This window comes from Argentina silus (assembly GCF_951799395.1).
Source record: "Argentina silus genome assembly, contig: scaffold_427, whole genome shotgun sequence".
Classification (NCBI taxonomy): Eukaryota; Metazoa; Chordata; class Actinopteri; order Argentiniformes; family Argentinidae; genus Argentina; species Argentina silus.
The window spans coordinates 2,501-15,000 of record NW_028153063.1 but is presented as its reverse complement, the minus strand read 5'-3'; the positions used below and the strand labels follow the sequence as shown (position 1 = coordinate 15,000).

The 12,500-nt window shown below is 50.8% G+C and overlaps 1 pseudogene across 1 annotated transcript in view; it reads right to left on the bottom strand.

The window, feature by feature from the left end:
- The window catches only part of LOC310824469 (kinase D-interacting substrate of 220 kDa B-like), a 19,452-nt pseudogene that overhangs the window by 4,578 nt on the left and 2,374 nt on the right, over positions 1–12,500 (bottom strand). The window contains exons 6-15 of the transcript XR_014555091.1: positions 12,037–12,201; positions 11,623–11,801; positions 10,356–10,520; positions 9,617–9,768; positions 8,821–8,920; positions 8,353–8,538; positions 6,255–6,395; positions 3,814–4,057; positions 3,238–3,326; positions 519–663 (exon numbers count right to left, since the gene is read on the bottom strand). The product of XR_014555091.1 is annotated as a kinase D-interacting substrate of 220 kDa B-like (transcript). The remainder of the gene's footprint in view (positions 1–518; positions 664–3,237; positions 3,327–3,813; positions 4,058–6,254; positions 6,396–8,352; positions 8,539–8,820; positions 8,921–9,616; positions 9,769–10,355; positions 10,521–11,622; positions 11,802–12,036; positions 12,202–12,500) is intronic.

The window sequence follows — 12,500 nt, the reverse complement described above, 5'->3', positions numbered from 1 at the left end:
ACTGGGGAGAACACTGGGGAGAACCCTGAGGAGAACCCTGAGGAGAACACTGGGGAGAACCCTGAGGAGAACCCTGAGGAGAACCCTGGGGAGAACCCTGGGGAGAACCCTGAGGAGAACCCTGAGGAGAACACTGGGGAGAACCCTGGGGAGAACCCTGGGGAGAACACTGAGGAGAACCCTGAGGAGAACCCTGAGGAGAACACTGGGGAGAACCCTGAGGAGAACACTGGGGAGAACCCTGAGGAGAACACTGAGGAGAACACTGAGGAGAACACTGAGGAGAACACTGAGGAGAACACTGAGGAGAACCCTGAGGTGGGCACAGAAACTTCTACGTTGGGAGCAGCAATGCAACTCTTCTCAGAAGGTGTGTGTGTGTGTGTTACCTGTGACAGAGACAATGTTGAGCAGCCTCCTCCTATGTGTGTGTATGTGCGTGCGTGCGTGTGTGTGTGTGTGTGTGTGTGTTTGTGTGTGTGTGTGTGTGTGTGTGTGTGTGTGTGTGTGTGTGTTACCTGTGACAGAGACGATGTTGAGCAGCCTCCTCATGGTCTGGGGGCTGATGTCACTGAACCAGTCATCTGTCACCAGCAGCTTGGTCAGGTCAAAGGACATCTGCCGTGTCATCGTCCTCTGCATCTGCCTACGACGGTACGTGTCCTAACACACACACACACACACACAAACACACACACACACACACGAAAGGGGATTAGTCCAGAGTTTACTGAACACCTAAAATGACCCGCTTTTATACACACTATTATTTGAACCAAGAGATTTTGGTTTAAAGGTGTGGCGAATGCGCGCGCACACACACACCCACATACACACACACACACCCACACACACACACACACACACAGTACGCTCAGAGAACACACCCACACACACACACAGTACGCTCAGAGAACACACCCACACACCCACACACCCACACACCCACAAAGCCCTACAGCCTCCCCTCCCCTCGTCATGTGGGCCAGCAACCACACAGTCACACCATGTACATGTGAGAGAGCCTATTATTTACCCCGGCATACACACCACCGGGGTAAAGAGCCTATTATTTACCCCAGCATACACACCACCGGGGTAAAGAGCCTATTATTTACCCCAGCATACACACCACCGGGGTAAAGAGCCTATTATTTACCCCGGCATACACACCACCGGGGTAAAGACACAAGCGCAGACAGCTTATATCTCCTAATGAAAATAGCCGCAGTCGGACACACGTTTGACACCCTTCCTTGTTCTATTCCATGCATTACAACGAGCCCGTCCTCCGATTTCTACCTCCACCAGCCTCCCCTGTACCATACTGTATGATGGTCATCTCCCCCGGTCACGCGGCCGGGAACACAAGGCTCTCAGCTGCCTTTGAAGTCCTAATGCCTGCCTTGTGACCTCAGTGGTGGACAGAACACGCAGCCGTCAATCAGGGAGGCCCGCTGGATCAGAGGAGGAACGGTGGCCGGCTGGTTGAACCGGGCTGAACCATCTGAACCTCTTTGATCCTCACAGAGACCCTTTAGTCGAGACTCTCATCTCCTGCTCGAAAATCGGGGGGATACAATTTGGAATACGGTGTCTGGGAGATGATTGTATAGTTCTCTTTTTTTAATTTTTTTTATAGATTAGATTCAAATGTCAACAACTGTGACCATGTGATCTACAGTACATCAAAGGGATTGGATCAGAGAGTTGGAAGTTGGAATCTGACATGAAAACAAGCAGAACTATCAGAGGTCACATCAGGCCTGAGTCAAGGCAGCCATGTTGTTTATAAGCCTCCCCCCGCCACTCCCCCCCCCCCCCCCTCTAGTAAAGATAGACTCTGGTAAAGATCCACAGCTCTACCATTAAGCAGCAGACAAACAGACTGGCCCTCTCCCCCTCTCCCCCCCTCCCTCCCCCCTCCTCCTCCATCCATCCGTTTTAGCTGCGCTTGTAAAGAAAGGAAGCAGTAAAACCCAGCCATCGCCGGCCAAGACCCAGTCGAGGACCGCAAGGGGCACAAAAAAAAAAAAAAAAAGAAGCGTGCCCCCCCTGCAAACAAAGCCAAGGGGGCCCAGCTAACTATCACAAGAAGAGGCCAGACAAAATCAGGAGCCCAAACAAACAAACCAGCCAAGCCAGGCTGCAGGGCCTCTCGCTGGGGGAAGACACAGAGTCGCTTAGCCTCCCGCCAGCAGCCCTGGTGCCAACGTTTTGTCACCGGGACCCACTGCTGCTGCTCCCTGTCATTAGGCGAAGGCATCGCAGCAGGATGGATAAACACACATTAAATCAATTACACAGAGAGAGAGAGAGAGAGGGAGAGAGAGGGAGAGAGAGGGAGAGAGAGAGAGAGAGAGACAGAGAGAGGGAGGGAGAGAGAGAGGGAGAGAGACAGAGAGAGAGAGAGAGAGAGACAGAGAGAGGGAGGGAGAGAGAGAGGGAGAGAGACAGAGAGAGAGAGAGAGAGAGAGGCTCCTTGGCGAGGAGGCGACAACGACAGAGTGGCTGAGCAGCTCTACTCTACACACACACACACACACAGATGCGTATACACACACATATATACGCACACACACACGCACACACACACATACACGCACGCACGCACACACACCCACCCATGATCTCACCCAGTGCTGTGGCCCTTCTAATCTGTAGGCTGCTCTATATCAGTGTTGCATCGTGGGAAAATACACTTCTGCTGACAGAGGTCGAAGCAGAACTTCAGTGGTGTGTCTGTGTGTGTGTGTGTGTGTGTTTTGGATGCAGTAGTACTACACAGATCGAAGGAGAACTTTGTTGTTGATATTTCTTGTAACCCTCTGGTGCAATAAGGTAACTTCGGTACGGTGTGTGTGTGTGTGTGTTTTGGATGCGGTAGTACTACATGCTGTAACGTTGCCAAGGCAACTAAGTGGACTCGTCAGGTCTCCTGTTGTCAGACTACAGTATGTGCTGTCCCACGAATATGACATCATCACCACGCCTCTCTCACAGCCTCGCTGACCTCTGCAACACCTCCTCTGACTGGAGGTCAAACGGGGGTCACACCCACGCTTAGGATGCAGGGAGAGAGGGGGAGGCGGCGAGGGAGATGAGGGGAAGGGGAGAGAGAGGGGGAGGGAGAGAGAGAGAGGAAGATAGGGGGGAGAGCGAGAGAGAGAGAGGGTGGCAGAAAGGTTGACAGACAGAGAGAGAGAGAGGGATGGGGGGGGGGTTTGGCTGGCTTACCCTGCGGTTGAGGGCGTTCTTGCTGCCAAACTTGTTCTGGTCTCCGAGGCTGTTCTGGGACAGCTTCCTGTCTGCCTCCTCATGCCATCCTGCGGGGGAGGAGGGGGAGAGAGAGAGAGAGAGGCTCAGCTCAAGGACATCTCTGTAACACTTGACACAGACCCACAGGACAGATCTGTTGAAGGAGCCAATAGAAGACCGGTACATAACAAATGAAGGATGGTTTTATTTCTGTGTTTGTTTGGGTGTTTTTTTAACTCCCCTGATTGTTTGTGTTTGACATGTTGTCTCTCTGTAGAAGACATTGGAGCTGCTACTGTTTGTGTTTACGATAAGGGGCTAAATCTGTCAAATATATCCTCATCATCATCATCATCATCGTGTGTGTGTGTGTGTGTGTGTGTGTGTGTGTGTGTGTGTGTGCTTGCACGCATGTGTGTGCTTCCGTGCAGGGCATGCGTGCGTTCGCTGTGTGTGTGTGTGTGCGTCTGCGCATGTGTGTGTCCTGCACATGTGCGTGTGCCTGCGCACACGTGTGTGTGTGTGTGTGTGTGTGTGTGTGTGCCTGTGTGTTACCCTCGGCGAAGGCCAGGTCTCCGTTGGCGGGGGACGCGGTGGCCATGCAGAGCTTCTTGGCGGTGCTGAGCCCCCTGCTGTTCAGGAAGACGGGCAGGTGCACGATGTTCCGCATGTAGTCGTGGCCGTTGATGTTGGAGTCCCGCAGCACGCTGTTCAGGTTCTGGTTGATGGCCTTGATGATGATGTGGGGGTCGCTGGCGAAGACCGAGATGAAGGGGCCTTTGGAGAACAGCACCCTCACCTGGACGGGAGGGGAACAGCAGGGCGGACCGGGTTAGAGCTGGGACCGGTGGGTTTGACCGCAAGGTTTTAGATTAAAGGGGGTGTACGCGCTGTGCTGTATGCTCTGTGTGTGTGTGTGTGTGTGTAAACAAAAAAAAATCAGTTCTAGCCAGGCTGCCTATGCTCTTTGAAAAAAGGGTTCTAAAAGGGTTCTACATTTGTCCCCATAGGGGAACCCTTTGAAGAACCCTTTCGGGTTAGATAGTAGACCCCTTTAGGGTTCCACATAGAACCCTTTTCACAGAATGTCCTAAATGGAACCCAAAAGAGTTCTAAATGGAACCCAAAATGGTTCTTCAAAGGGTTCCCCTATGGAGACCAATGAAGAACCCTTTTAGAACCCTTTTTTCTAAGAGTGTAGGTTCTGGTATGGTATCTAGAACGGTATGAGCTGTAGATAGAGGGCAAGAAGGCATTTAGGAACACAGCTGATGTCTCAGTCCACTCTGTCAAGGCTGTTCTTGTTGTCCACATCTCCCTGTCTTAGTAGATGAGCGTGACCAGATCTGCCTGTCAACACACAGGGGCTTTCCACTCTGGACTCTGTCACACGACTCTGATTTGGGCTTCATTTACAGTCTATTAGTCCCAGTAAACACCCTGGAGCTATACACACACGCATACACACGCATACACACACACGCATACACACACACGCATACACACACACGCACACACCCGCGCGTACGAGCGCACACACACACAGACAGACAGACAGACACACACACACACTGCACACACAGACACAGACAGACACACACAGACACAAACAGACACAGACAGACACACACACAGACAGACCTATACTGCAGTTGTCTCTGTAATTCACTTAGACCTCGTCAACAAGTCTCACCAGCCCTCCTCAAACCTCCCTATTCAGAACTGGCTGCTCGGCATATGAATATCACTCTGTGTGTCATCATACCTCTACATTAGCAAGTGGAAAAATATTTAGTTTACCGAAAAATTCAATTTTGTAATCTCATATACATTTCAAAACCGGAGACAAAAAAGGCAGAAGATTTAAGAGCACCACAGTTAATTGGTCCCCACAGACGACGCTTTCATCGAGCTGAGGGGAGGAGAGGAGAGGAGAGGGGAGGGGAGGGGAGGAGAGAGAGGAGGGAGAAGCGAGGAGAGGAGGAGAGAGAGGAGGAGAGAGAGGAGGGAGAGGAGAGGGGAGGGGAGGGGAGGAGAGAGGGGAGGAGAGAGAGGAGAGGCGAGGAGGAGAGAGAGGAGGGGAGGAGAGAACGCCCGCTCGTTCGCTCAGACAGAAGATTGCGTTAAGGAGCAGGAGGCTGCCAAGCTCCTGGGGGATCTATACTCTACCAAATAATAACATTTGGCCGAAGCTAATTCTATTAGGCCAGCTAGGAGGAGGAATGTGGACTTGGTAGGAGGGGAGCAGAGCCTGGAGCCAGCCTGGCTTCTGTCTGCGTCTTTGTGTCCAAGAGAGAGAGGCATTAAGAGGTGGACTGTGCTAATGCGTTCCATCACTCCTTTGACATCACTGGCACTTAGCGCTTGTGACAGAGAGCCATTCCTGCGCCTGGCGTTCCTAATGAGAGACGACACATTCTCCTGCCCCGCTAATAGAGACAGGCACGCATTCACCTCCTCCCTCACCTCCTCCCTGCCCTCCTCCCTGCCTGGCTAATAGAGACAGGCACGCATTCACCTCCTCCCTCACCTCCTCCCTCACCTCCTCCCTGCCTGGCTAATAGAGACAGGCACGCATTCACCTCCTCCCTCACCTCCTCCCTCACCTCCTCCCTCACCTCCTCCCTGCCCTCCTCCCTGCCTGGCTAATAGAGACAGGCACGCATTCACCTCCTCCCTCACCTCCTCCCTCACCTCCTCCCTCGCCTCCTCCCTCACCTCCTCCCTCACCTCCCTGCCCAGCTAATAGAGACAGGCACGCATTCACCTCCTCCCTCACCTCCTCCCTCACCTCCTCCCTCACCTCCTCCCTGCTCGGCGATGGGGAGTGTGGGTGTTGTGTGTGGCATTGCAGGCTGTGTGTAGAGCCGCATTTTGTAGAGAGTGACACACATACACACGCACGCACACGCACGTACACACACAGAGACACAGAGAGAGAGACACACACACACGCACGCATGCATGCAGACACACACACACACACACACACACACCGTGTCCAGCATCTGCAGCACTCGGTCCTGTTCGCAGGCGTCCAGCCCGTCGATGATGACCGCCATGCGGGTCTGGTTCTGGGTGAAGCCGTCGATGGTCTTGGCCATCTTGGACATCAGCTCCACTTCATGCTTCAGCACCTGCGAGGGGTCAGGGGTCAACGGAATCACCGCATCAGACTAGACTTGGGTTCGAACAGCATATGAAATCACATCCAATACTTGATGCTGTGCTTGATTGAGCTTGCCTGGCGCAATGGAACCAATAGAAACGTCCCAAAAGTGCAAAACGCTAAAACGTACGAGAAAACAGTCAAATGATGACGACAAAAAAAAATGTCGGCCCAAGTCTGCGTCAGTCACAAGACCCGCAGTAAACATCGTCTATCTGTCCCAAATATGATGATTTATTATGGCTATGAAGATATGTCCCAAAGTGAATAACGCAATAACCAACATAACCTTTTACATAAATCAGACAAGCGGAAACATTATATTATCTTTATTATATTATACAGTTCCAGGCAAAAGTTTGGACACAAACTTGCCAAGAATGTGCAAAGCTGTCATCAAAGCAAACGGTGGCTACTTTGAAGAATCTAAAATATAAAACATATTCTGGTTTGTTTAACACTTTTTTGTTTACTACATAATTCCATATGTGTTCCTTCATAGTTTTGATGTCTTCAATGTTAATCTACAATGTAGAACTCCTAACGCTCATCAGACAGAGACTCCTAGTCTGTTCCAGTAGAGAACACAGGTGAGCAAAAACCCTTCAAAATCACTAAATGACGGACAATTGTGGGTTAAAGGAACCACTGCATGTAGGGGAAAACATAGATGCCTTCATACATTATGTCAGGATTTATATATAGAAAACGTTACGTTCATTAGGACGTTTCTGCCACGATGGAACCAATAGAACAGCTCTAGAAGTGCAGCCATCCGCCCACCTGGCCCTGCAGGCAGACTCTAGCAAACGCTCAAAGTATTTGACAAAAAGTCAAATAAAATGTCGGCCCAAGTCTGCGTCAGTCACAAGACCCTACGGTAAACATTGTCTATCTGTCCCTAATATCATTACTTAATATGGCTATAGACATGCCCCAAAGTGAATAACGCAATAATCAACATAACCTTTCATATAAATCAGACAAGCAGAAAGATCCTAATAAACGTAACGTTATACATAAATCCTCAGATGAGGTATGAAGGCATCTGTTGTGGGACTTTGTGCTGCCATAACAGGCTGATTAATGGAAAGGCTGAGTTGAGTTGTGAGGAACCCTGAGGAGAAGAAGCACAGACTCTGGTCCTAATCCTCCACCCTTTCTCCTGTAGTGTACACTTGTGTACTCCCCTACATGCAGCGGTTCCTTTAAGACACAATTGTCCGTCATTTAGCGACAAAGTTTTTTTTTTTTTTTTTTTAAGGGTTTTTGCACACCTGTGTTCTCTATTCGACAGGTGCGTTGGGAAAAAAACAGACTAGGAGGCTCCCGCACGCCTCTCTGTGCGACAGGAGTCAGTTAGCTAACGTTTGAACTTTGTCAGGCATGACCAAACACCTACTTAAACTTTTTACATGTTGGTGTTTACCTCAGAGAGAGAGAGAGAGAGGGAGGGAGAGAGAGAGAGAGAGAGAGGGGAGAGAGAGAGAGAGGGAGAGAGAGAGAGAGAGAGAGAGAGGGTGTTGGTGTTTACCTCAGAGAGAGAGAGAGAGAGAGAAAGAGAGAGAGGGAGAGTGTGTTGGTGTTTACCTCAGAGAGAGAGAGAAAGAGAGAGAGATGTTTGTGTGTTGGTGTTTACCTCAGAGAGAGAGAGAGAAAGAGAGAGAGGGAGAGAGATGTTTGTGCGTGTTGGTGTTTACCTCAGAGAGAGAGAGAGAGAGAGAGAGAGAGAGAGAGAGGGTGTTGGTGTTTACCTCAGAGAGAGAGAGAGAGAGAGAGAGAGATGTTGGTGTGTGTTGGTGTTTACCTCAGAGAGAGAGAGAGAGAGAGAGAGAGAGAGAGATGTTGGTGTGTGTTGGTGTTTACCTCAGAGAGAGAGAGAGAGAGAGAGAGAGAGAGAGATGTTTGTGTGTGTTGGTGTTTACCTTCATGAATCCCTCACTCTTTAGCTTGTGCAGGTTGTTGGCGGCGCTGTGCAGCCTCTTCCTCTGGGAGTTGAGGACCGAGTCGCCCACCTGCCACCAGGTCCGCCAGTTCAGCACCAGCGCCAGGCCCACCACGCTGGCCATGGAGATCAGCACCGCGTTCACCGTCAGGTTATCCCGGTCCACCTTCAGAACCAGCAGAAACCTCGTTCAAACAGCACATTTCAGAATGACACGGGTCTTCCATGAGGTCAGGCCACCGATAAACACTTTGTGACAAAAGCAAGCTACAAATGAAGTTGGATTCATTCCTGCTAAGTCATATATTCTATACTAAGGTGGATAGTGACCCTAACCTTAACCCTAAACCTACCTTGAAGATGGTCAACAGGGCCATGCAAGTGGTCAGACTAACCCTAACCCCAACCATAGCCCCAGCCCTAACCCTAACCCTAGCCCTAACCATACCTTGAAGATGGCCAGCAGGGTCATGCCAGTCATCAGACAGCCCATCGTCACACGAACCACACGAAGGAGGGAACACAGCATGTCTTCTTCCACTTCTTACCTACAGGGAGGGAAGGAGGGAGGGAGAGAGAGAGAGAGAGAAAGAGAGAGAGAGAGAGAGAGAGAGAGAGAGAGAGAGAGAGAGAGGTCACTAGAGAAATACAAGAACAGCTCAGCTCACCAAAGACTCATCAATCAATGTTTTGAGGCCTAAACATTGATTTATATTTCATAAACAAGCACCTAAGAAATGTCCCGGACGTTGGCAGAGGACTGTGAGATGTTGACAAAGCCTGTACATGCTCACGGTATTATTAACTTATTGTGAACTTGTTTATGTACATGGTGAATATGTCTCCCAGTGGATGCTTTCAGCTGCTTCCTATTCTCACAACGTCTTATTCTGGGATGTATCATTATCCTCATTATCATAATCATGTGCCATGGTAACCAACGGTAACCAACCATGTCATTTTCCACAACAGATTATGCCTTAATTTAGTGCTTTCTGGAGACATCTAGGCTACGCCATACAGTGTGTGTGTGTGTGTGTGTGTGTTTGTGTATATGTGTCAGAGGCAGTTGAGAGGGTCTTTCAGAAGGGAGAGGAGGTTGAGAGGGTCTTTCAGAGGGGAGGGAGGGAGAGAGGGAGGGAGGGAAAGATTCATAGGGAGGGAGGGAGGGAGAGAGGGAGGGATTCAGAGGGGGAGGGAGGGATGGAGGGAAGGACTCTGAGGGGAGAGGAGGAGTCTCTCACTCTGGTTCTCATCGTTCTTGAACACCCTGAAGAGCCTGGTGGCCATGAAGCCAAACTCCCTCTCACAGGCGTCTGACAACGTGGCAATCATCTCCGCCATGGACGTCTCCCCGCCCACGCTGGACAGGCGGTTGTAGTCTGTGAACAGGAACCTGAACACACACACACACACACAGGCAGACACACACACACAGACACAGACACACACACAGACACACACACAGACACAGTCACACAGACACACAGGAATTCTATACCATCATATAATGCCTTATTCATTCTAACCAAGGAAAAGCACATGACCTATACATGAATACACACAACAAGGAGCTTTATTTGTGCTTGCTTACATGTGTGTGTCCGTTTGTGTCTGTGCCCCTGTCCCATGCCCCATGTGTGTGTCCGTGTGTCCATGTGTGTCCGTGCCCATGTGTCCGGTAATGTGTGTGCATGTGTGTCCGTGTGGGGTGTCTCTGTGTGTGTCTGTGTGTGTGTGCATGCTTGTCTGTGTGTGTCCGTGTGTGTGTGTGTCCATGCATATGTGTACAAGTGTGTGTGTGTGTCCATGTGTGTGTGTATGTGCATGCGTGTCCATGTGTTTGTGTGCATGTTGTGTCCGTGTCTGTGTGTGGTGTGTGTGTCCGTTTGTGTGTCCATGCATGTGTGTGTGTGTGTGTGGATGTGTGTCCATGTGTGTGTGCATGCGTTGTCCATGTGTGTGTGTGTGTGTGTGTGTTACCTGACAGGCAGGGGCGCGGGTGGTCTGCTCAGGCAGCTCGGGGCGTTGACGAACATGAGTTTGAGCAGCAGCTCCATGTATCCCACCTGCGGGCCAGCCTGGTGTTCAGAACCCAGGCCCACGTCCAGCTCTCCCCCTCACGACGACCCCCGAAGTACACCAGGACTGGAGGGAGGGAGGGAGGGAGGGAGGGGGGGGGAGAGGGAGGGAGAGAGAGAGAGGTACATAGATAGAAAGAGAGAGTGACAGTTAGGAGAGTGACAGAGAAAGAGGAGAGGGAGAGAGAGAGAGAGAGAGAGAGAGAGAGAGAGAGAGAGAGGGAGGGAGAGAGAGAGAGAGAGGTACATAGACAGAAAGAGAGAGGAGAGAGAGAGAGAGAGAGAGGGAGGGAGAGAGAGAGAGAGAGAGAGGTACATAGACAGAAAGAGAGAGGGAGAGAGAGAGAGAGAGAGAGAGAGAGGGAGGGAGAGAGAGAGAGAGATCATTGTGGTCACTGACAAGCCATTCTCTGCCCTAGAACACAGTCCATTGTCACAGGCATATAATCACTGTTAAACCCAGTTGACCCGTGGTGGCGCGGGTGCTGTTCACCAGCGTGCATCAATGCTGGGGCTGCTCAGGGACGGACAGTACAATGGCGCCCTCTAGCGAAATACTGAATGCGTTGCACGTCTCAAAATAACCCGTCCTCCAAACTCCTTGCCTGAATATCAACCCCGTCTTAACCTGTAGAACGCAGTCGGAACCAGGTAAGATGTTAACCTCTTAAGCCGGACGGGCCCAAATTGTGCTTTCATTTTAATATTAATTGATTATTGATTACTTTATGTCCTTGCCACGTGTGAAGCTTGTATGCAAGAGCACGACAGGTCTTTATATCAAAGTTCAAGGTGTCAGCGATCCAATGGCATCCTGCTTTAGAGTCTGATCACCGGATTTCCAACGTTACAAGCAGTTTAGTTTGGGTCTGGATTTGAGGTTTTAGCGGAAATAATATAAATAAATAAATATATGCCATTTAGCTGACGGTTTTTATCCAAAGCGACTTACATTGCAGTGAGTGCATACATTTCAGTATATACGGTCCCAGCGGAATCAAACCCTCAACCTAAGCGCTGTTAGCACCATGCTCTACCAACTGAGCCTCAGAGGACCACACTGAGCCACAGAGGACCACAACGAAATGATTCAAACAGGGTTTTCAAGCAGAGCGCCTGTAGGGTGGAGCGGTCTCCCTCTCTCTCTCTCTCTCATCTCCCTCCCTCACCGAAAAAGACGTAGAGCAGAGCCAGCAGCTGAGGGACACGGCGATGGCCAGGCTGGCATCCACGGTGAAGCCCAGAACCAGCGCCACGCTGCCACACAGCAGCAGGGTCAGGAACACCACCAGCCAGGAGAACTGGAACAGAGGCTCTGTCTGCTGCCCTGCAAACGTCTTCATCTCATCTGGAGGGAGGGAGGAGAGAGAGAGAAAGAGAGAGAGGAAAGAGAGAGAGAGAGAGAGAGAGACAGACTAGGTTAAGACAGGAACAGGAAACAGGCTGCAGGAACAAGAAAGAATTCAAATAAAAACACACTAGCACATCTGAGACTCTTCAGCAGGCAGTGATCAACTTGAGAGCGAACAGGACCGGGTTTGGACCCCGGCGGTACCAGGTTCAGGACGGTCCTGGACTCTTACCCTCCAGTTTCTTGAGCAGGAAGGACTTGCCGCTGCCCCACTGGGCGTACAGGCCCCACGCAGATGGGGGGCTGCATGGTGGCTCACTCAGGATGTCTGCCAGGGCGCTGCTGTACAGATCATACCCCAACATGTCCCCATCAGACTCAGAGGGAGACAGGTGCTCTGGGGAAGGAGGGAGGGGGGAGAGAGAGAGAGACAGAAATGGGAACGAGGTGTGGAGGGAGGAAGAGAGAGAGAGAGAGAGAGAGATAGAGGGAGAGAGAGAGAGAGAGGGAGAGAGAGAGAGAGAGAGGGAGAGAGAGAGAGAGAGAGAGAGAGGGAGAGAGAGAGAGAGAGAGAGAGAGGGAGAGAGAGAGAGGTCACTAGACAATAAGAGCTCAGCTCACCAGAGTGTCTAATCGGTGTGTTTCTAATCGGTGTGCTATAACACCATTCTATTATTATTATTAATAACAGGCATG